General features: G+C 45.3%; 1 long non-coding RNA gene and 1 pseudogene across 1 annotated transcript; both read left to right on the plus strand.

The window, feature by feature from the left end:
• LOC148149223 (centrosome-associated protein 350-like) overlaps nt 1-25,078 on the plus strand; it is a 758,453-nt pseudogene that overhangs the window by 645,355 nt on the left and 88,020 nt on the right.
• Nucleotides 13,391-24,599, plus strand: LOC122554664 (uncharacterized). The gene is made up of 2 exons (XR_015758239.1): nt 13,391-13,499; nt 23,723-24,599. It is a non-coding gene; the product is annotated as an uncharacterized LOC122554664 (long non-coding RNA).

The raw sequence follows: 25,078 nt of genomic DNA on the forward strand, positions 1-25,078 counted from the left end.
GACAGGCATAGATAGAGTGGATACCAGAGACTTTTTCCAGGGCAGAAATGGCTATCATGAGGGGGCATAATTTTAAGGTGATTGGAGGAAGGTTTAAGGGAGATGTTGGAGGTAGGTTCTTTACACAGAGTGTGGTGGGTGCATGGAATGCACTGCCAGAGTGGTAGTAGAATCAGATAGATTAGGGACATTTAAATGACTGTTGGATAGGCACATGGATAATAGTAAAATGTAGGATATGAAGGTTAGTTTGATCTTAGAGTGGGATAAAAGGTTGGCACAACATCGAGGGCTGAAGGGCCTCTACTGTACTGTACTGTTCTATGTACTATGTTCTATATTCTATGTTCGCTGTTCTACACCCCAAGCCTAGGCAGCCTGTCTCCCAATGATCGAATAAGATGCCAAATTGGAGACCAAGTTAGGGGCAGGCTCAAGTTGTGAACTCAGGTCTTCAATAGGGAACTAGAGATTGAGCTGGAGAAAAAAATTAGATGGGTTATAGTGAGAAAGAGGGAGGTGGGACCAATTGGGGATGTGTTTCCTCCAATGAGCAATATGTGAATAGTGGTATTCCCAGGGATCTGTGCTGGGACCTCAGCTTTTTATGATATTTCTCAATAACTTAGATGAACACATAGAGAGCTATATATCTAAGGTTGCTGACCACACTGACTGAGGGGAGGGAGGGTGGAAGACAGGGAGGGTGGAGGACAGCGAGGAGGTTGAGAACAAGATGAGAATTTTAAAATCAAATGTCGGTTAGCGAGCACGGTGTGGGATGGGAGAATGGGACTTGGTGTGAGTTCAGATACAAGCAGCACAGTTTGGGATGAGCTGAAGTTTATGAAGGGCACTGGCTATGATACAGTTCAGGACAACATTGGAATGGTCATGTTTGGAGTCCAAAAGACATGGCTGAGATTTTCAGTGGCTGATCTTTGTGATATGGGTGATATAAGGCTCAGATCATTCTCAGAAATGAAGCCAAGGTTGTAAAGAGTCTGGTTGAGCAGCAGATAGTGCTCAGGGAGAGGGATGGAGTTTGTGCCGGGAGCTGAAGAGGATGGCTTTGATCTTCCCAATGTGATTCCCAGTGAGCCTGGCTCCTCAGTCCTGACTGCTCTTAGCTGCTGTGATTTTCACTGATTGGACACTTATTATTAGAGATTCTGACCACAGCAGAAAGCCCCAGTGTAAAAAATATCTGCAAAGACTGTCAGAGCGCAAGGTTGAAACTTCACCAAGAGAGCAAGTGAAAGAAGGAGTTCAGAGCAGCTGGATGTTTGTTACTGATACGGGAGAAAACTGTGAACTGTCTGCACTCCCTGGAATCTGACAGCACAGGGGGATGGCCATTCAGCCCATTGTGCCTGTGAGTGACCCAGTTAGTCTCACTCTCCATCTTTCTCCCCCTAACCCAGCAAATCTTTCCTTTTCAACTTGATCTCTAATTCCCTCTTACAGACCTGGGTCCACAGCATGAGGCTGTCCCTAATCTGTCAACTCATTCATTCATTGGTAGATAAGCTGCCTGGGCTGGGGAATGGAGTTCAGGACCTTGAACATTCCCTCTCCCCTCCTGAGGGACTCTTCATTAATTTTCATATATTCACTCATTATATGTGAGCGTCACTGGCTGGGTCAGCATTTGCTACCCGTCCCTAGTTGCCCTTGAGAAGGTGCTGCCTTCTTGAACCGCTATAGATCACATACGGTATGTTGACCCACAATGTCCTTAGGGAGGCAATTCCAGGATTTTGACCCACTTACAGTGATGGAACAGTGATATATTTCCAAGTCAGGATGTTATGTGCCTTGGAGATGAATTTGCAGACATGCTGTTCCCATATCTCTGCTGCTCTTGTCCTTCTAACTGGAGCTGTTCATGTGTTTGGAAGGTACCAAAAGAACTGCAGCTGCTGTAAATCAGAGACAAAAACAGAAATTGCTGGAAAGCTCAGCAGGTCTGGCAGCATCTGTGAAGAGAAATCAGAGTTAACGCTTTGGGGCACGTGACCCTTCGTACTTGAGCTTTTCTTACAATTTCTATTTTTGGGTTTGGAAGGTGTTGTATGAGGATCTTTGGTGAATCTCTGCAGTGTATCTTATAGATAATACACACTGCTGCGACTAAGTGTCAATGGTGGTAAGATGGCTGCTTTGTGGATGTGATGTCAACCAAGCAGGCTGCTTTGCTCTGAACAGTATCAAGCTTTTTGAGTGGATAAGGGAGACATAGGATATGATTGACATGGATAGGAAAGGTTAGAGAGATATGGGCAAAACACAGGCAAATGGGACTCATTCAGGTTTGGAAACCTGGTCGGCATGGACAAGTTTGGCTGTAGGGTCTGTGATTCTATGACACCATCATTCTATGAATATTGTTGGAACAGCACCCATCCAGACAATGGGGGGTATTCTATCACAATTCTGACTTGTGCCTTGTTGATGATCGACAGGCTTTAGGGGAATCAGGAGGTGAGTTACTAGATGCAGTATTGCTAGCCTCGAGCCTGCTCTTGTAACCATTGTGTTTCCGTGGTAAGCCAATTGGGTTTCTGGATGTTGACAGTGGGGATTCAATGATAATAATACCATTCACTGTCAAGGGGTGATGGTTGGATTGTCTCTTATTGGCCTGGCATTTGCATGGAACCAAAGTGAAATGTCGCTTTTCAGACTAAACCTAGATATTGTCCACATGTTGGTGCATCTGATCATGGACTGCTTCAGTTTTTGAGGAGTTGTGAATGATGCTGAACATTATGGAATCATTGGCGATCATCACCACTTCTGAGCTTGCCTTGAGTTGCTCTATCTGTTCAAAGTCTGTCCTATTTAGCACAGTGTTAGTACCACACAGCACAATGGAGGGTATTCTCAATGTGACGGTCAGACTTTGTTTCCACAAGGACTCTGTGATGGTCACTCTTACACATACAGGACAGATGCAACTACAGCCACAAGATTGGTGAAGATGAGGGCAAGTAGATTTTTCCCTCTTGTTGTTTCCTTCACTACCAGCTGCAGGCCCAGTCCTGCAGCTTTGTCCTTTAGGACCCGACCAGCTCGATCAGTAATGCTGCTGCCGAACCACTCTCAGTGGTGGGCATTGAAATCCCCCATCCAGAGTACATTCTGTGCTGTCACCACCCTCAGTGCTTCCGCCACGTGCTGTTCAACATGGAAGAGAGACTGATTCATCAGCCGAGGGAGGGTGGTATGTGATGATCAACAGAAGGTTTCCTCACCCATGTTTAACCTGGTGTCATGAGACTCCATGGGGTCTGGAGTCAGCAGAGAGGACTCCCAAGGTAACTCCCTCCTGGCTGTACACCCCTGTGCTGCCAGCTCTGCTGGGTCTGCCCTTCTGGTGGGACAGGACACATTCAGGGACAGTGATGGCGGTGTCTGGGACATTGTCTGTAAGGTATGATTCTGTGAGTGTGACTGTGTCAGGCTGTTGCGTGACTAGTCTGTGAGACAGCTCTCCTGAATTTGGCACTAGCCCCCAGATGTCAGTAAGGAGATGGAGCAGGGTAGACAGGGCTATTTCTGTCATTGTCTTTTTGATGTTTAGATCGATGCTGGGTGGTCTGTCCCATCTTATTTCTTTGTCGAGACATCATCACGATTGATACAATTGAATGCCTTGCTTGGCCAGCTTAGAGGGCAGTTCAGAGCCAACCACATTGCTGGGGGAGAGTGCCATGGACCCGGACAGTATATTCTGACTCCCCCACTTCCCCATTCTGTATATGGAAAGCTGGATCCTCTCAGCGGGATATTCACTTGCTGGAGCTATCACCTCCTCCCTCCCGCCCCGCACGATTCTGTCCACACATAAAATCCACACAGATTTTGAATTCACATAGCACCTTCAATGTCCAAAACATTCCAAGATGATTCACAAAGTTGCAGTAATTGGGTGGGGGTGGATGAACATAAGAACTAGGAGCAGGAGCAGGCAATTCAGCCCCTCAAGCCCGCTCCACCATTTAATACAATCATGGCTGATCCCATCTCAGCCTCAACTCCACTTTCCTGCCCACTCTCCATCATCCTTTAACCCATTACTAACTAAAAATCTGTCCATCCCCTTCTTGGTGTGAGACACAAAAGGGACCACTCCATTTCAAACAGTTGGGATTTATGGAGTATGGATGGGGGAAGCTGGGAGAGGATATCGGAATCATGGAGTGGGACAAACAGGAATGAAGGTTTCTGTGGTCAAGGGGCTGATGTATTGCAGAGGCGGACAATGTTGTGGGAATGGAAATCAGAGGCCTATTTGGGCTTTAATGCTGAGATACTGGAAAGTCTAATGGGAAGAAGGCCCATGTTTATTGATCTCAGTTGGAGCTTCCCGCGGGAATGAGACACATATCTCGTGGTCTCTATTGGAAGGTACAGGAGGAAGGAGGCCCATGGTTCCTGTTATCTGTTGGAACATCCAGTAGGAAGGAGGCTCATGTTTACTGGTCTCTACTGGACAGTCCAGTGGAAAGGAGGCCCATGTTTACTGGTATCAATTGGATGATCCAATGGTATGGATTTCCATGTTTACTGGTCTCCATTGGACTGTCCATTGGGAAGGAAGTCCCAGTTTGCTGGCTTCTATTGGAGGGTCCAGTGGGAAGGATGCCCATGTTTAATAGTGTCTATTGCAGGGTGGTCCATATTTATTAGCCGACTGTCCAGTGGAAGGAGTTCCATGTTTACTGGTCCCTTTTGGAGAGTACAGTGGGTCATGGACACCATGGTGGGTATGGGACTGAGTTCCATTCTGTTGTAACTATGTGATTATCCAGCTCTCATCCCAGTGAAACACCGTGACCTGGAGACTGATCATGGAAGGGGAAGGAGAGGAGAAAGGATTGGAACATGTTGTGCATGGACAGGATAGGTCAGTGGGTCAGAGCCTGTCCTGCCCCTCCAGCTCACACTGATGGCCTGGGGATCTCCTCTCTCTGCTGGGCCTTCATGGAATGAGGTTTGTGTCCAAACCAGTCCCCAGTGAGAATAGGCCAATAATACAGAACTGTCCTTCATTTGACAAGAATCTGTCCATCTTCCTGAGAGAGGCTAAAGCCTACTCAGTGTGGGAAATGGGGCCTTACTCCAGGAGAAGACATGCCTTTGGGGTCAATGGTTAACATCCACTCATGAGGGAAAGCAGAGGGGGATTCACCATGCATTTAAATATTGCCAACTGGCAGACTGTAGAAAAGAGAGAGAAGAGAGTCAGTGAGAGAGATAGAGGGAGAGAGTGTGTGTGAGAGGGTGAGAAATAGAGAATGAGGAGTGTCTGAGACAGTGTGAGATGTGTGAAGCGAGTGAGTGAGAGGTAGAGGGAGGTAGAGATGGTGAGGTTGAGGGATAGAGAGAGAGAAATAAGGTGTTACTGAGAGGGATGGAGAAAGAGAAAGAGAGAAACAGACAGAAAGAGAAAGAGAGTGTGAGACTAAGAGTGAAGGGAATCAGGATAGAAGGGTTGGATTGTGAGTGAGAGAGAGAGACAAGAGTAGGATTTGAGACAGAGTGCAGGAGAGAGAGAGAGAGGGAGACTGTAGAGACAAAAGAGAGGGAGGAAGAGTAAAAGAGGAAGGAATAGAGAGGGGCAGATCACAATTGGAGGGAGTGAGGGAGTGAATGAGGGAAACAGTGAGAGGTGAAGAAATGGAGATTGTGAGACAGAGTGAAGAAACAAAAGAGAGTTAGAGAGAGTGGCTATGAGACAGAGTGGGAGAGATAGAATATGAGAGAAATTAAGAGTGAGAGAGAGATGTTGAGAGAAAGACATGGCAGATGAGAGACAGAGAGACAGTGATAGAGAGAGAGCGAGACACGTTCTGGACACCACATTCTGGGAAGGATGTGATTGTACTAGAGAGGGTACAGAGGAGATTTACCAGGACGCTGCCTGGCCTGGAGGGTCTGAGCGATGAGGAAAGATTAGAAAGACTGGGGTCGGGGATCCAAGATGGCGGCGACCCAGTAAGACTGAGTCTATAGTGCTCCTCCCAAGACTTGGGCACAGTGGGTCACCCACCCCCTATCAAGCTCACCAAATCATTTATAAATCATTTATAATAGTTTAGTAACTCAATTAGTTGTGTAATATTACATTTAAGCAACTTAATCCTAAGTTAAAATGACTAAAGGGAAGGGAGCCCGCAGCTCTCAGCAAGCAGGAACCCCTCCCCCACACTCTCCAGCTGCAGCAGAGGCGTCCACAGCCGCCCCGGGGGACTTACCTACAGTAGCAAGCCTTGCAGAAATGCTTTCCAAGCTTGACTCGAAGATCGATGCCTTTATCGTCGAATCCAGAAATCGTTGGGAGTCGCTCTCGGCCGCGCTGCAGAAGCACGACCGTGAAATTGAAGAAATTCAACGCCGAGTGGGAGGGGCGGAGCTAAAGGCCGCGACCTCCGAGACAACCGCTCAATCGGCCGTGGATCAGGTCCGGACTCTCGAGCAGCGAGTCCGGACCTTGGAAAATCATATTGACGACCTCGATAATCGAGGTCGTCTAAAAAATATTCGTTTGCTGGGCCTTCCCGAACAGGAAGAGGAAGGCCAGCTTACAGCGTTCCTGGAGCAGTGGCTGCCACAACTTTTAAATCTGCAAGCTGGATCAGGCCAGGTAAGGGTGGAATGGGCCTACCGGGTAGCAATACGCGGGCCCGGCTCGAACCAGCGCCCACGCCCGGTCCTGTTCCGGCTGCAGAGCTACAGGGAGAGGCAGATACTCCTAGAAGCCTCTAGAAATCTCGGAAAAGACCCCCAAGCTATGATCTACAAAGGATCCAAGATCATGCTATTTCAGGACTTTTCCCCGGCTCTGTTCGAAAGAGGAAGGCATTCGACGAGGCAAAGAAGCGTTTAAGGGACTTAAATGTTCAGTACTCCTTACGCTACCCAGCGATATTACGCTTTAACCATGAAGGATCCGTATATAACTTTAGATCACCAGAAAAGGCTAAGGAATTCTTGGACTCTCTTAGATAAACTGTAGGACATAATGGATGTTGGTCTGCCTCCCCCCCCCCCCCGCTTTGGTTTATATCCCCTCCCTTTTTTTTTCTTACCTTACTGCTTAATATTATCATGGGGGGTGGGGAGAGGGATTTGATTTTCTCCCCCCCCCCCCCCCCCCCCCCTTGGAGTTGTTTTCTGTTATTATTTTATGTATATATGAGGGATGTATGTGTGTGTGTGTATGTATGTGTATATATATATATATATATATATATGTGTGTATGTGTATGTATATATATGTATATATATATAAGCTGGGGGATTTGGTTAATGTTGGTGGGGGGAGATGGTTACCTTATTCGATTTTACCTCTGTCTTTAGGAGCGGGGTTGTTTTTCCCTTCGTTATTTTGTATTATCATATTTAATTATTATTTGTTGAACTGGTAATTTTATAGTTATATGTTTATATATGGTATTAACATTACCAAATATACACAGGTGTTGGTAGGGGTGGGGGTGGGGTGCTCACTGTTAACTCTAGCTTTGTATTATATTTGAATTCTCCTCATTTTATTGAGGAGTGCCTGGGTCAAGGGTGGGGCATTGGTTGGGAGAGGATATGAGGGATTTTTGGAGAGGAAGTGACTCCCCCTGGGAACAAGGGGGAAAGTCTCCACTTAGATACGTTTTATATTTTTTTTATTTAGAAATAGTTTTTTACTGTATTGCTGTGGGTGTATTAAAGAGGCTTTATTTTTGTAAATTTTACATGTTCCATGCTCGGGATGTTCTGGATTGGGTTCCCCCTCCCGGGGGGGTCTCGAATTGGCCCAGAGGATTATGGTTGATCAGTCGGTTAAGTGGTGCACCTGGAATGTCAAGGGGAGTAATTCACCACTTAAAAGGAAGAAAATATTATCAAATCTTAAGAAGGAAAGAGTTGATATAGCTCTCCTACAGGAGACACACCTGTCAGATAAAGAACACTTGAAATTACGACAGGGCGGATTTGATCAGGCCTTTTTTTCTTCTTTTAGCTCAAAAAGCAGGGGAGTTGTTATTCTTGTTCGGAAGAATTTCCCTTTCAAAATCCTAAAGCAGATAAAAGACGAATCTGGACGATATATCTTGATTAAAGCCCTCATAAATGGAGAGGAATGTGGGATTTTAAATTTGTACTGCCCCCCGGCACACCCCTTTAAATTTATAACGGAAGCCTTTTCAAAATTGATGGCTTTTGATGCCCGTCATATAATTATAGGGGGAGACTTTAATTGTATTATGGATCCGGAAATAGACAGGATTCCCAAGAGTACTGCAGGAGTATCTCCCAGATCTAGACAATTGATGGATCTGAACAAAGAATTAGGATTAGTAGATGTATGGAGATGTCTTCATCCACAGGGTAGAGATTTTTCTTTCTACTCTAATCCACATAAATGTCATACCAGAATTGATATGTTTTTTGCCCCCTCGATTTTTTTAAATTCCATATCATCCTGTAAAATAGGTAATATAGCAATTTCTGACCATGCTGCTGTATATATGGAAACTAAGGCGAGGAACAGTGGGACATCCCCTCGGCATTGGCGTATGGACCCCTTCTTAATGAAAGATAGTAAATTTGTAAAGTACTTCTCTCAAGAATTTAAAACCTTTTTAGAAATTAATTCAGGTACAGCTAGCAACCCGTCAATGATGTGGGAGACCATCAAAGCTTACACGCGAGGCTTGATCATCTCCTACTCAGCGACCCAGAAGAAATTAAAGGGAGAACAACAGCATCTGCTTGAAGCCCGCTTAAAAGCGGCTGAAACAGCATACACTGATAGACCTTCTATTATTAAATTGCAAAGGATTACAGCTCTTAGGACAGCTCTAAATACTACACTTACTCAAACGGCTAAGAGGGAAATATTATTTGCAAAGCAAAGGTTATATGAATATGGCGACAAACCGGGTAGATACTTAGCATTTCTTGCAAAGAAAAAAAAGGCCCCTCAGACTATTACATCTATCAAGGAAAGTACGGGTATTTTGACTCATGATCATAAAAAGATTAATGCGACCTTTAGAGAATTCTATTCTGAGTTATATAAATCACAGGATTGTGAAGATAGGACGAAGAGGATGCAGTCATTTTTTAAAAATTTGACTTTTCCAGACCTAACTCCGGAACAAGTATCGGTCCTAAATGCTCCTCTTACACCCCAAGAAATAGTTGATGCAATTAGGCACCTTCAAAATGGTAAGGCGCCGGGCCCAGATGGCTTTCAAGCTGAATTCTATAAAGAATTTACAGAAATACTGGTTGGTCCACTTATGGACATGTATAACTATGCATATAGTCAGGGCTGTCTCCCTCCTTCGCTGAAAGAGGCAAATATCTCTCTTATCCTTAAAAAAGGAAAGGACCCAGAAGATTGTACATTATACAGACCAATATCCTTGCTAAATGTAGATTTTAAAATCCTCTCTAAAACGTTAGCACTGAGATTAGAAAGGATACTGCCACATATTATAAAGGAGGATCAGACGGGGTTTATTAAAGGCCGTAGATCATCCAATAATGTTAGAAGGGCTCTGAATATGATTCAAGCTTGTCATCAGGGAAAGATACCAGGAGTAGTGGTTTCATTAGACGCGGAAAAGGCATTTGATAGGGTCGAATGGTCATATTTGTTTTACACATTGGAGAGGTTTGGTGTTGGAAAGGTGTTTACCAAATGGGTCTCAACATTGTATAGTGATCCCAAAGCAGTTGTGGTTACCAATGGATTAGGCTCGGATAGCTTCAGTGTGGGTAGGGGCTGCCGTCAGGGATGTCCCCTCTCGCCATTGTTATTCACGCTAATAATTGAACCACTAGCAGAAGCTATACGAGCTGATCCTAATATAGTGGCCCCAAGGATTGGTACAGGTAAACATAAAATTACCCTTTATGCAGATGATGTTCTTCTATTCCTCAGTAACCCTTTGATGTCCATACCTCGCTTAATCCAAGTTATTAATACATTTAGTGCATTCTCAGGCTATAAAATTAATTTTTCAAAATCGGAGGCTATGCCAATGGGTGGCCTTGCTGTGATACCCCGCTTAGCGGACGGTTCCCTTTTTCCCTTTCGCTGGTCCCTGGAGGGTTTCTTATATTTAGGCATTTTTATTACTCCAGTATTTGGTCAGTTGTATAAGGCTAATTTTGTGTATTTATTGGAAAGGATAAGCAGGACCTCCAGCGATGGGGAGACCTGCCAATTTCCTGGTTGGGTAGAATAGCATTAATCAAAATGAATATCCTGCCCCGTCTCCTATATCCTATGAGAATGCTTCCGGTGATGCTGCCGAGGACAGCTTTATGTAAATTATACGGCTGGCTGAGTTCCTTTATCTGGAATCATAGGCGGCCCCTCATTAAGCTGAAGAAGCTACAGCTTCCACAGGCAAGGGGTGGATTGGACTTCCCAGATTTTAGGAAATATCAATTAAGTTCCCTATTAAGTTATATAGCTGATTGGGTCTTGTCTGATCCACAATCAATCTGGTTGGACATCGAGGCTTCTCAAGTAAAATACCCACTTATTAACCTTTTATTCTCAGACAAGAGGAAAATCATTACAGATCACTGTAAAAACCCTATAATACTGAATACAATCAAGGCTTGGAATATAATGCGGCAAAATGAGGGTAATTCACATAAAACATCCCCCTATGCACCGATAGTGGGAGCATGGGGATTCCAACCGGGGTTAACAGATGCCACTTTTAAACTCTGGAGATCCAGGGGTATCTCATGTCTCGGGGATTTATTTAAAGATGGGGTCCTGATGTCTTTCGGACAGCTGCGTCAGAAATTCGGATTACCCAATGGAGACCTCTTTCGATACTTCCAAATTCGAGATTATATACAGAAGAAGACTACGTTATTAGATAGTCTTTATAAATCCGATAGAGAATGTAGTGTCCTACGACCAGTGGGGGTATCTTCCGTCAGTAATATTTATCATTTACTACATGATGAAGTATCGGGAGATATGGATAATCTGCTTAAAACATGGGATCAGGATCTGGGACTAGAAATCTCCACAGAAACGTGGAATGATATCTGGGAAAATGCTAGAAGAATTACTATTTGTAACAGAACCCAGGCTATCCAGCTGAAGATACTTCATAGGGCCCATATAGCACCGGTTCGATTGGCAAAATTTAAGGCAGGAGCATCTCCAATGTGTCCTAAATGCAAAATAGAGGTGGGCACTCTTGTACATTGCTTATGGACCTGTCATAAGATCCGTAGATATTGGACTAAAGTAGCAAGTACCCTGACAGAAGTTTTAGGAACGGAAATAAAAGTGGACCCCGTATCTCTCCTCTTGGGCTTTTCGAACTTTCCCTCCCTGGACACGTACGGGAAGAGACTATTTTCTATTCTTTCTTTCTGTGCAAGGAAAAATATTTTGATGAACTGGGTGGCGGAGGGCCCCCCTGGACTTTCAAATTGGCACAGACTAATTATGGAATGTATTCCCCTTGACTTCCTTACAAATATGGTGCACCGAAAGACCGAATTATTTTATAAAATATGGCAGCCCTTTTTGAATTACATAAATACAGATATTTCGGCTATCCTAACAAGGGCTTTTATTTAATTGAGATTACAAACCTGGCTGGTCCGCAGCCCCTCGGGGGAGGAATCCCGCACAAATACGGGTTTTATCATATCTGATGCTAACACATCCCGAGCATGTAAGAGACTTAAATATACACCCTGGTTAGTTGTAGGTTAGATTAGTAGATAGTTGAGTTTTGTTTGTTTTTTTATCTTTTCGGTTTTTTTGTTGTTTTGTTTTTTTTTGTTTTTTTTTGTCAAATTTTGGCTATTGTATATTTGAGCTAATTGTATATCAATGTTTATATCTGAGAGTTTTGTTTATTTTTGTAAACTTGTAAAAATGTTAAATTTCTAATAAAAATATCTATATAAAAAAAAAGAAAGACTGGGGTCGTTTTCCTTGGAGCAGTGAAGGTTGAGAGGGGACCTGACAGAGGGCTGTAAGATTATGAGATGCAGAGATAGGATTGGTAGGAAGGCACCTTTTCCATGAGTTGAGGGAACAATACCAACGGGCAGAGGTTGAAGGTAACACCAACATAGAGACATAGAAACTCAGAGTAGGAATAGGCCATTCGGCCCTTTGAATATCTCTGTCATCCAATATGACCATGGATGTTCTTCTGTCTTAATGCCATATTCCTACCATTTTCCCATACCCCTTGATGTTGTTAAAATGCAAAACAATTACCTCTGTCTTTTTCTTGAACATATTCAGTCCTTTGTCCTCAACAACTTGAACAGAATTCAACAGGTTGACCAGCCTCTGAGTGAAGAAATGTTTCCTCATCTCAGTCTGAAAGGTCTACCCTGTATCCCCCTGAGACTGTGTCCCCTGGTTCCAGACTCCCCAACCAGGGGAAACCTCCTTCCAGCATCAAGTCTGTCCAGCCCTGTTAGAATATTATACATTTCAGTCAGATCACCCCTCATCCTTCTCAACTCAAGTGAGTTCAGGTTCAGTTGAGGTAGACCCTGAGAAGAGAATTGAGAAATGTTTTCGCTCAGAGGGTGGTGGGAGTCTGGAACTCACTGCCTGAAAGGCTGGTTGAGTCACAAACTCTCATGACATTGGAGCAGTGTTTAGATATTTTTGTCGACCAATACAGACACAATGGGCCAAATGGCCTCATTCAGTGTTGTTCACATCAATGATTCTCTGTGACAGAGAGAGAGAGAGAAGAGGAAGTGTGAGGGGCTGATGTGGCTCTCTCTGTCTGATGCCATTTACATACTAAGGAAGACCCAGTCAGACTCTCACAGGTTGCAGCTTTATAAAGCAGAGCTCAGTGAAGGGAGAGTTGATCAGGAACCAGGCTCAGGGACAGGAGCCCACACCATGATTTCACACATCTAGCTGATCTGGCCCCTGGCATTCTGTGTTGCAGGTACAATCTCTCTCCTTCCACCTTGAATCTTTAGCTGTTCTCCATTTCACTCCAATTCCACTGACTTGTGATTGAAGGGAAAATGCTGAAACCAGAGGAAAGCTCAGTGTCTCCAACAATCTCTCATTTGACAGGCTCTTTCTGTGACAGTTTTGACTTCACTGTGTTTCTCTCTGACCCCTCAGGTATCAGTGGGGACATCATCATGACCCAGTCTCCCCTGGTGCTGTCAGTGGGACTGGGCCAGACCGCAACCATCACCTGTACGGCCAGTCAATCTGTTAGCAAGTGGGTTAACTGGTTCCAGCAGCGAGAAGGTCAGAAACCCTCTCTCCCGATCTACGAAGCAACATCTCGATTCACAGGAGTCTCCGAGTGATTCACCGGCAGAGGATATGGGACCAGTTTCACCCTGACAACCAGCAACGTTCAGAATGAGGATGTCGTTGACTATTACTGCATGCAGTATAACAGCTACCCTTATGTGCGGTAAAGGAACCAAGCTCAGACTGAGTAAGTAAACCTCCATCCTCCGTTATTAACCCTTTCAATACTGAAACACAATTTCTAAACACAATTTCTAAAACACAAATGCTGAATTGTTGAAGGTGTTAGTGGGGAGCTGCAATGAATGAAATGGTTGATTGAGGAGCACTGTGTCTAACAGGGTGTCCAGCTGTATTTCTTTAGTTCCATTGCTCCCTTGAAGCAGCAAGATCTAAGTCAGTCAGTTTTACTCACCGTGTGGAGGAGCTCTGTCCATTTGCAGCCTGCGGTCCCGTTCCTGCAGCATGGAGTGAAATCAGTGAGTAGCCTCCTGCCAGTCTCAGTGTGACGGACACGGGCAGAGTTTGATGTGAGCTCTGGCTCCCTGTCCCAGTCTCTGATCTCACTGACCTCAGCAGCAGCAGCAGCAGCAGCAGCACAGTGAGACACCGAGCTCCCACCTCCCCCAGCTTTAACTCTGCTCAATCACACAATCACAGAATTGTTACAGTGCACAAGGAGGCCATTCTGCTCATCCTGTCTGTACTGGCTCTCTGAATGAGCAATTCACTGAGTGTCATTCTCCTGCCTTCTCCCTGTCACCCTGCACATTGTTCCTTTTCAAATAACAGTCTCATTCTCTTCGGAATGTTTCAATTGAAGCTGCCTCCACCACACTCTCAGGCAGTGCATTCCACACCTTAACCACTCATTGACTGAACATGTTGTTCCCCATCTCACTTTTGTTACTTTTCCCAATTACTTTCAATCTGTGGTCTCTCGGTCTCAATCTTTTCTCAACTGGGAACATTTTCTCCCTATTTACTCTGTCCAGGCCCCTCCTGGTTTTGAATTCCTCAAACAGATCTCCTCTCAGCCTTCTCCAAAGAAGACAGTCCCAAATTCTCCAATTAATCTTCATAACTGATGTTTCTTATCCCTGAATGATCTTTGGGAACATTTTTTGCCATCGCTACAAAACATTCACCTCCTTCTTGAATTCTTCACATCATCTATGTCTCTCATGATTTTCTAAACCTCTGTAAGGTCACTCCTCAGAACCTTCTGCTTCAGGGTAAAAAATCTCAGCTTTTCCAGCCTCTCATAGTCCTGGAGTCATACAGCATGGGAACAGACCTTTCAGTTCAATTTGTCCATACTAACCAGATATCCTAAACTGACCTCATCCCATTTGCCAAGCGTTTGGCTTACATCCCTCGAAACCCTTCCTATCCATGTACCCATCCCAATGTGTTTTAAATGCTGTAATTGTATCTGCCTCCAACACTTTCTCTGGCAGCTCGATCCATACACATGCCACCCTCTGTGTGACAAGTTACCCCTCAGGTCCCTTTTGAATCTTTTGCTTCTCACTTTAAACCCATACCGTCTTGTTTTGGACTCCCTTACCGAAGGAAAATACCTTGGATTTACACCCTGTCCATGCCCCTCATTATTTTATAAACATCTTTAAGGCCACCCCTCAGCCTCCAATGCTCCAGAGAAAATAGCCCCAGTCTATTAAGTCTCTCCCGACAGCTCAAACCCTCCAGTTCCTGGTCATGTCCTGGTAAATCTTTTCCACAGCTTTTTAAATTTAACAACATCCTTCCTATCACAGGATGAGGAATTGTTCACATTGTTCCCAAAGTGGCCTCACCAGTCTCCTGTCCAGCTGCAACATGATGTCCCAACTCTGATACTTAGTGCAATGACCAATAAAGGAAAGTGTACCCAACACCTTCTTCATCGCCCTGTCTCCCTGAGATTCCACTTTCAGGGAATAATGCACCTACACCTGCACCTTGAGGTCTTTTTGTTCAGCAACAGTCCACAGGGCCCTACCATTAACTGTATAACTCCTGCCCTGGTTTGTCTTTCCAAAATGCAACATCTCACATTTATCTAAACTGAACTCCATTTGCCACACCTCTGCCCATTGCCCCATGTGATCAAGGTCCCGCTGTACCCTGAGATCATTTTCTTCACTATCCACTGTTGCACCAGTTTTGGTGTCATTTACAAACTTAACATTACTCCTATGTTCACACCCAAATCATTTACTTAAATGACAAAAAGCAATGGACGAAGCACCAATTCTTGTTGAAAAGTGTGGTGCTGGAAAAGCGCAGCAGACCAGGCAGCATCTGAGGAGCAGGAGAATCGACGTTTCGGGCATAAGCCCTTCTTCAGGAATTAGGCTGGTGTGCCAAGCAGGCTGAGATTAAAGGTAGGGGGGAGGGAATTTGGGGAAGGGGCGCTGGGAATACAATAGGTGGAAGGAGGTGAGGGTGAGGGTGATAGGCCGGAGAGGGGGTGGGGGCGGAGAGGTCGGGAAGAAGATTGCAGGTCAAGAGGGCGGTGCTGAATCCAGGGGTTGGGACTGAGATAATGTTGGGGGAGGGGAAATGAGGAAGCTGGAGAAATCTACATTCATCCCGTGTGGTTGGAGGGTTCCTAGGCGGAAGATGAGGCGCTCTTCCTCCTGGTTGGAGGGTTCCTAGACAGAAGATGAGGCGCTCTGCCTCCAGCACCTCAACTTCCGCCTAGGAACCCTCCAACCAGGAGGAAGAGCGCCTCATCTTCCATCTAAGAACTCTCCAACCACACGGGATGAATGTAGATTTCTCCAGCTTCCTCATTTCACAGATCTCCACTGAGAACGAGACTCACGGTTGGTGCGTTGCCTCCCAAGTGCCAGGGTCCGTAATATCTCGGATCCTGTCTTTGGGGTCCTGAAGGGAGAGGGTGCCCAGCCCCAAGTCATGCTTCACATAGGTACCAACGACATAGACAGAAAGAGGGATAGGGATGTAAGGCAGGATTTCAGGGGGCTAGGGTGGAAGCTGAGAGTTAAAACAAACACAGTTGTTTTCTCTGGTTTGTTGCCCGGGCCACATGATAGCAAGGCAAGGAATAGAGAGAGAAATCAGTTGAACACGTGGCTGCAGGGATGGTGTAGGAGGGAGGGTTTCAAGTACTCCCTCCGTGGGGCTCATTCTGAGGAAGGTGGGACCTCTACAAGCAGGACAGTCATCACTTGAACCAGAGGGGTACTAATATCCTGGCTGGGAAATTTGCTGGTGCTATTTGGGTGGGTTTAAACCAGCGCAGCAGGGGGATGGGAACCTGAGGTGTCGTTCCAGTGCACAGGAGGATGAGAGTAGGGAGGGCATGGACAGAATTTCACGGTCACAGGAATGTGCTGGTAGATAGCAAGCTGGTTTGATGTGTGTCTACTTCAACACCAGAAGTATCCGAAATAAGTTAGGTGAGCTTGCAGCATGGATAGGTATCTGGTGCTTTGATGTTGTGGCCATTTCAGAGACATGGATAGAACGGGGTCAGGAATATTGCAAGTACCAGGGTTTAGATCTTTCGTTAAGAACAGGCAAGATGGTAAAAGAGGGGGAGGTGTGGCTTTGTGCTCATTATGGGGACTTTAACTTCCCCAACATTGACTGGAAATGCTATAACTCGGCACTGGGTGGCATGGTGGCACAGTGATTAGCATTGCTGCCTCACAGCGCCAGAGACTGGGGTTCAGTTCCCGCCTCGGGCAACTGTCTGTGTGGAGTTTGCACATTCTCCCCGCGTCTGCATGGGTTTCCTCCGGGTGCTCAGGTTTCCTCCCACAATCAAAAAAAATGTGCAGGTTAGGTGAGTTGGCCATGCTGGATAGCCCGTAATGTTAGGTGAAGGGGTAAATGTAGGGGAGTGGGTCTGGGTGGGTTGCTCTTCGGAAGGTCGGTGTGGACTTGTTGGGCTGGAGGGCCTGTTTCCATACTGAGTAATCTGACCTAGTACGTCGGATAGATCAGGTTTTGTCGCATGTGTGCAGGAGGGTTTCCTGACACAGTATGTCGAAGGGCTGACAAGACGGGAGGCCACAGTGGACCTGGTGCTTGGTAATGAACCAGGTCAGGTGTTTGATTTAGTTGTAGGTGAGCACTTTGGAGAGAGTGACCAAAATTCAGTTACATTTAGTTTATCGATGGAAAGGGATAGATACATGCCATAGGGCAAGAGATATTGATGGGGCAAGAGCAATTATAATGTGATTAGGCAAAACTTAGGATACATAGAATGGGGGAGCAAAATGCAGGGGATGGGGCCAATCAAAGTGTGGAGCTGGCTTCAGGAACAGATATTGCATGTCCTTGATAGGTATGTCCCTCTCAGGCAGGGAGGAAGTGATAAGGTAAGGGAACTGTGGTTTACTATAGAAATTGCATCTCTTGTTAAGCAGAAGGAAAGAGGCTTCTGTGACAATGAGACAAGATGGTTCAGGCGAAGTGATAGAGATTAGCAGATTAGCGAGGAAGGATTTAAAGATAGAGTTAAGAAGAGCAAAGAGAAGACATGAGCAGTCTTTAGCAGGTAGAATAAAGGAGAACCTTTAAGCTTTCTATAGGTATGTGATGAATAAAAGGTTGACTAGGGTAGGAATAGGGCCAGTCAAAGACAGAATTGGGAAGTTGTGTATGTACCCTGTGGAGGTCAGAGAGGTGCTAAATGAATATTTCTCATTGGTTTTCACTCAGGAAAAGGAGAATATTGTAAAGGAGAAGAATGAGATACGAGATATTAGACTAGAAAGGATCAAGGTGAGTAGGGAAGAGGTGTTACCTATTCTAGATGGAGCGAAAGTAGACAAGTCCCTTGGGCCAGATGGAATTTATCCGAGGAATCTCTGGCAAGCTATGGAGGAGATGGAGGAGCCTTTGGCTTTGATCTTTGAATCATCATTGTCTACAGGTTTAGTACCAGAGGACTGGAGGATTACGAATGTTGTGTCCTTGTTCAAGAAGGGCAGCAGAGATGACCCAGATAATTATAGACCAGTGAGCCTTACATCTATTGTAGGAAAGGTTTTGGAAAGGATTATAAGAGATAGGATTTATAATCATCTAGCAAGCAACAATTTGATTTCAGATAGTCAACATGATTTTGTCAAGTGCAGGTCATGTCATAAACCTCATTGAGGTTTTTGAGAAGGTGACCAAGCATGTTAACAAGGGTAGAGCAGTTGACATGGTGTATCTGGACTTCAGTAAAGCCTTTGATAAGGTTCCACATGGTAGGCTGTTGGAGAAAATGCAGAAGCTTGGGATTGAGGGCGATTTAGCAGTTTGGATTAGAAACTGGCTTTCTGAAAGAAGGCAGCGAGTGATGGTTGATGGAAAATATTCATCCTGGAGTCTGGTTACGAGTGGTGTGCCACAAGGATCTGTTTTGAGATCACTGCTGTTTGTCATTTTTATAAATGACTTGGACACAGGCACAGGTGGATAGATTAGTAAATTTGCAGATGACACTAAAGTTGGTGGAGTGGTGGACATTGTGGAAGAATGTTGCATGTTGCAGGGTGTCTTGGATAAACTGCAAAATTGGGCTGAGAGGTGGCAAATGGAGTTCAATGCAACTGAATGTGAGGTGATTCATTTTAAGAAGAATAACAGGGAGGCAGAGGACTGGGTCAATGGAAAGATTCTTGGTAGTGTGGATGTATCCAAGAATCTTGAAGTCCATTTACATAGATCCCTGAAAGTTGCTGCCCAGGTTGATAGTGCTATTAAAAAGGCAGAGTGTGTGTTAAGTTTTATTGGTAGAGGGATTGAGTTCCGGAGCCGTAATGTCATGCTGCAACTATACAAAAAGTTAGTGCAGCTGCACTTGGAATACTGTGTACAGTTCTGGTCGCCTCATTACAGGAAGGATGTGGAAGCATTGGAAAAGGTGCAGAGGAGATTTACCAGGACGTTGCCTAGTCTGGAGGGAAGGTCTTATGAGGAAAGGCTGAGAGACTTGGGTCTGTTCTCACTGGAAAGAAGAAGGCTAAGAGGGGATTTGATAGAGACATTCAAGATGATCAGAGGATTAGATAGGGGAGACAGTGAAGTCCTTTTCCTCAGATGATGATGTCAGCTTGTATGAGGGGGCATAACTACAAATTGAGGGATGATTTATTTAAGACAAATGTCAGAGGCAGATTCTTTACTCAGACAGTAGTAAGGGCATGGAATGTCCTGCCTGCCAATGTAGTTAACTCAACCACATTAGGGAGATTTAAACAATCCTTTGATAAGTACATGGATGATGATGGGATAGCGTAGAGCATGAGCTTAGATTGGTTCATAGGTCGGTGCAACATCGAGGGTCGAAGAGCCCGTTCTGCACTGTATTGTTCTACCTATCTCTCTATCCAGTCTGAAAAGCAACACTTTACCATCACTCTCTGTTTCCTATCTTCAAGCCAATTCTTTACTCAAATGGCTCGCTCCCCCTGGATCCCATGTGGTCTAACCTTACAACCAGTCTATCATGTGGAACTTTGTCAAACAGTTTACTGAAGTCCATATAGACAATGTCTACTGTTCTGCCTTCATCAATCTTCCTTGTCACCTCCTCAATCAAATTAGGGAGACATAATTTTCCATGTACAAAACCACACTGATTATCTAAATGGATATAAATCCTGTCCCTCAGAATCCACTCCAACATCTTACCCAGCACTGACATCAGGCTCACTGGTCTATAGTTCCCTGGCTTTTCCTTACAGTCTTTCTTAAATAATGGCATAACATTAGCCAACTCTCTGGTTCTCCAGCACCTTACCTATGCTTGTCGATGATGAAAATATCTCAGTAAGGGGCTCAACAATCTTTCCTTCATTTCCCAAAATGTTCTGGGGTACACCTGATCAGGTCCTCGGGATTTATCAACCTTTATATGACCTTTAGCATCTCCTCATTTGTCTGTGGACTCTTTTCAAGACATCACTATTTTTCAAAATCCTGAGCTTTCATGCCCTTCTCCACAATAAATACTGACCTGAAATATTTGTTTAGGATCTCACCCATCTCCTGTGTCTTACCAAAATACAGGTCTCACATTTATCTGAATTAAACTCCATCTGCCATTCCTCAGCCCACTGGCCCAGTTGGTCAAGGTCATATTATATTCTGAGACAGCCTTCTTCACTGTCCACGATGCCACTTGAAACTTCACCTGAACACACTCTCACAACTCTGGCCCCTCTCTGCCTGTTACACTGCTACTAACCCAGTCTATATTCAGAAATTAAATCCCCCCTTTCCCCCCACATTAAAACGACTCCATCACACTCTCAGGTCTCTTGCATTTGTATTCCTCCACATCCTTCCCGCTGGGTGGTGACTTATTGACTGCACTGAGGATTCTGTGGACCTTGGTGCTCCTCTCAGATATTCCCCCGGCTCCCACAGTCCTGCCAAGTTAGTTTAAACCCTCTCCAACTAGTAAATCATTCCAAAGGAGCTCAGTGCCAGCTCTGTTCAGGAGCAACACTGTCTGGTCTGTCCAGGTCCCATCTCCCCCAGACCCAGTCCCAATGTCCCAAGAATCTGAAGCCCTCCCTCCTGGATCCTCTTTCAAGCCACACATTCACCTGTGTTACCCTCCCGTTCCTCTTCTCACTTGTGTGGGGCACTGGGAGTAATCCGGAGATTCCTACGTTATAGTTCCTGCTGCTAATTCCCTCCTGAGCTCCTTAAATTCAGACTGCAGGACCATCCCTTTTCTCCCTCTGTCACTGGGACCGATGTGGGCCACGACTGGTGCCTATTCCCCCTCTCCCCTCAGGGTACTCTGCAGCTGCTCAGTGACATCCTTGACCCTGGCACCAGGGAGACAGCACACCATCCTGGATTCCCATCTGTAGCTGCAGAAACACCTATCGATTGCCCTCACTCTCGAATCTCCTCTCACTATCACTCTTCCAGTCTTCCTTGTGTCCCCCCTGTACAGCTGAGCCCCCCCATGGTGCCAGGGACTTGTCTCTGGCTGCACTCCCCAGATGAACCATCATTCTCATCAGGATTCCAAACTGAATCCTGGTTGGAGAGTGGGATGCACTCAGGGGATTCCTGTACTAGCTGCCTGGTCCTTTTGGACTGTCTGCTGCTCCCCCATTCCCTCTCTCCCTGCATACTCTGAAGCTGCAGAGTGACCACATCTAGAAACGTTTCTCCACGGAGCTCTCAGCCTCACGGACGCTCCGCACTGACACCAGCTGCTGCTCAAGCTCCGAAACCTGGATCTCCAACTGCTATCACTGACCACACTTCGTGCTCTCATGGTGGGAAGCATTCAGATCCTAGCTACCTCTGTTTGAAGTACAATGACATGGCCTCCCTAGCCTTCTGCAGCAGTGAGTTCCACAGATTCACAACCCTATGGCAGATGGAATTCCTCCTTATCTCAGTTCAAAAGGGTCTTCCCTTCACTCTGAGGCTGTGCTGTCAGGTCCTAGTCTCTTCCCCTGTTGGAAACATCTTGTTCATTCCTTCCTCCAAGAATTCGAACAGATTTGTCAGGCCTCCCCTTGATGAAGCCATGCTGACGCAGCCCGACTTGACCATGCACTTCCAACTCCCCTGCAATCTCGTCCTTAAACTGAAGTCTACAATCTGACTAAAGACTGAGGTCAGACTAACCAGCCTATAATTTCCCATCTTCTGCCTCCCTCCTTTCTGAAACAGGGGCGTTACATTAACCATTTTACAGTCCTCTTGGACTCTCCCTGACTCCAGTGATTCCTGAAAGATCACCATCAATGCTTCCACAATCTGCTCAGCTATCTCCTTCAAACTCTGTGGTGTAGTCTATCCAATCTGGCTGATTTATCCATCTCAGAACTTTCAGCTTCCCCAACACCTTCTCCTCAGTGATCACCATTACTCTCATCTCTGCCCCTGAATCTCTTTAAGTTCTGGTATACTACTAGTGTCTTCTACTGTGAAGACTGATGTAAAGTCACTATTCGGATCCTCTGCCATTTCCTTGTTCCCCATTAGTATGTCTCCAGCCTCAGTTTCCAGCAGTCCAACATCCAGTCTTGCCTTCCTCTTAGCTTTTATATTTCGACAAAAAAAAACAGTCTTGCAATCTTCTTTTATATTACTGGCTGGCAAACTTTCATATTTCATCTTCTAACCCCTTATTGTATTTTTAGTTATAAACTTACAGAATCCTTGGGTTTTAAAATACAGCACAGAGTAAAAAGGCAAGGAAGCAAAAAGGCAAAGAGCCATATTAAAACCTTGGAGAGAGATCAAAGGAGTTTTATCGAAATGATACCAGGAATGAGTGATTTTAGATACAAGGAAAGTTTAGAGAGATTGGGCTTATTCCCCTCTGAGCAGAGAAGATTAAGAGATAATATTATAGAGTTGTTCACTGTTTTGAACAATTTTTGACGGGGTTAAGGAGTATATTTTGTTTCCATGAGTTGGTATGTCTGTAACTAGAGGCAACAATTTCAAGATGGTCAACAAGACAGCTTGGAGTGAGATGAGGGAGTTGTTAGGATTTGGAACATGCTGCCTGACAGGATGGTGGAGGTGGATTCTGTTGGAGGTTTCAACGTGCATATTGCAAATGAATGAAGTTAGAGAGCAACAGAGATCGGACTGGAGAGTGGGACTAGCTGGATAGCTCTTTCTAGAGCCAGCACAGTCATGATGGGTTGAATAGCCTCCTTCTGTACTGTAAATTCTATTATTCCATTTCATCCTGTCAGCTCTTTGCTTTCCTCAGGTCCTGTTCAATGTCACTCCTGCATTTTCTATCCTCCTCTCAGCTTTCTGCAGGTTTGAACTCCAGATAACCAACATCACCTTCCCTATTTGATCTTCCTTACTCTGGCTGCCTTTTGATATCCCAGGCTGAGAGTCTAGATTTGGGAGTCCCACCCTTACTCATTGTGGGAACAGATTCTGAACGATCTCTGTCTCCTCCTTTGAGGGATCCTACTGCCCTGACACTGATTTCCCATCATGCCGCTGGTTCCAGTCCACTTTTACCAAAGCACCACACAGTTTAGTAAAATATTTCACTCCCAAATGAAAACCTTTACACTTGCTCCATTGTTCTCCATTTCCATCCCTCCTCTCAATCTCACTGAGTTCTGATCCCCGTCACTGAAATGCTCCCCCATTGATCGCCCTTCCAGCTGCCCACATTCATTTCCTAAATTATGGTCCAAAACTGTCCCTTCTCTTTCACCATCACCTTCTCAGGGGCAATTAGGGATGAGCAATAAATGCTGGCCCTGCCAGTGACACCCACATCCCAAGAAGCAATTTAAACAATGTCTGTTCTTTCGTCGGGTTTGTTAAGTATTGGCTACAAATGTTCAAACATTTTCCCAGTGAATATTCTGAAAGTTGAAACTGGCAGGGATTAAAATTGTTTCTCTTGTCTTTCAGGCCGTGAGAACTCTCAGCCCAAGCTGACCCTGCTGCCCCTCTCCCCAGAGCAGGTCAATGCCAAGGGCACTGCCACCCTGGTGTGCCTTGCCAATCACTTCTATCCCGATGAGCTGGAGGTACAGTGGAAGAAGGATGGTGCAGTCATTTCGGACGGGGTTCAGACCAGCAACTACCTGCGAGCTTCGGACAGCACCTACAGTGTCAGCAGCCTGCTGACCCTCTCTGGGTCTGACTGGGAGTCCAATGCTCGCTTCTCCTGTGCCCTCACCCACGTGACCCTCCCCTCTCCCCTCATCAAAAGAGCATCAGGAGATCAGAATGTGTGTAGAGTGTTTGAGACAGTCCACAGAGGAGAGACAACTTTAAATAGGACAGGGCTGAGCTGGCAGGACAAAGATCATTATGAGCATTAAATTTCAATTCTTTTCCTTTTCAGGGCTTCTCAGAGGCATTTCTGAGGTTCAGAAGTTCAGGCTGGTCATTGGGACAGTGTAGATAGAGCTTTACAGTGTGTCAAACCTCATGCTGTTCTTGTCCTGTGAGTGTTTGAGGGGAACAGGGGTGATTTGTGATGCCAAATAAAATCTCTTCAAGTTGCTAAAGATTGTCAGCTGTACAAAACAATGTGAACCTCAGAAGTTTCTGCTTCAGTAAACCAGATCTCCTTCCTGCTCAGCCACAGCTCCAATTTAAGGTTTTTATCACTGTTTAAAGGGACAAGATTCTCATGTTATTGAGAAAATCTCCACAAGTGTTTTCCTCAAGCTCCATTCTGGCTGTGAATTTGAGCAGCTTCCTCTGTCTGGGCTGTTAATTGCAGTCTGTTTTCTGCCAATGTCAATCTGGAAAAGGGAATAAAGGTGAAGAAGATTTCGCTTCTGTCTCTGTGTGTTTTGGAAATGGACCACTCCGTTCAGCGGATTGGCTGCATTTCAGCATGACATTGTCACAATTGGCTGTTTGGCCTGTCAATCAATAAGGTATCTGTTGTAGTATAGACTGACAGCCAATCATCAATCACTTTCAAATGATCCCTTCGATCTGGAATCTGGGGAGGTTACAAGATTCCAAACAGAACAGAAACTGAAATCTGTTGGGACTCAATGATTACAATCTAAGGCATTCCCCTTCACTCTGTTGGTCCAGGCCCAGTTGCTGGGATTGCACTGTGCACTCTCTGCTGCATGCTGGATAGTACCTGAAATGATCTTAGGCCAATTGCTAACACTGCAGGCTGTGTCCCTCTGAGTGCGAGTGTACTACATAATGCTGCCTGTAGATGTCACTCCGAGTGTAGGTGTGTTATTCAGAGAGACACCTCCAGGCAGCATGAAGTGTGTGCGTGCTATTCTG

The sequence above is a fragment of the Chiloscyllium plagiosum genome, unplaced genomic scaffold (assembly GCF_037043375.1).
Source record: "Chiloscyllium plagiosum isolate Xiang-an unplaced genomic scaffold, Cpla_swu_hap1 HiC_scaffold_9, whole genome shotgun sequence".
In the NCBI taxonomy this organism is placed as follows: Eukaryota; Metazoa; Chordata; class Chondrichthyes; order Orectolobiformes; family Hemiscylliidae; genus Chiloscyllium; species Chiloscyllium plagiosum.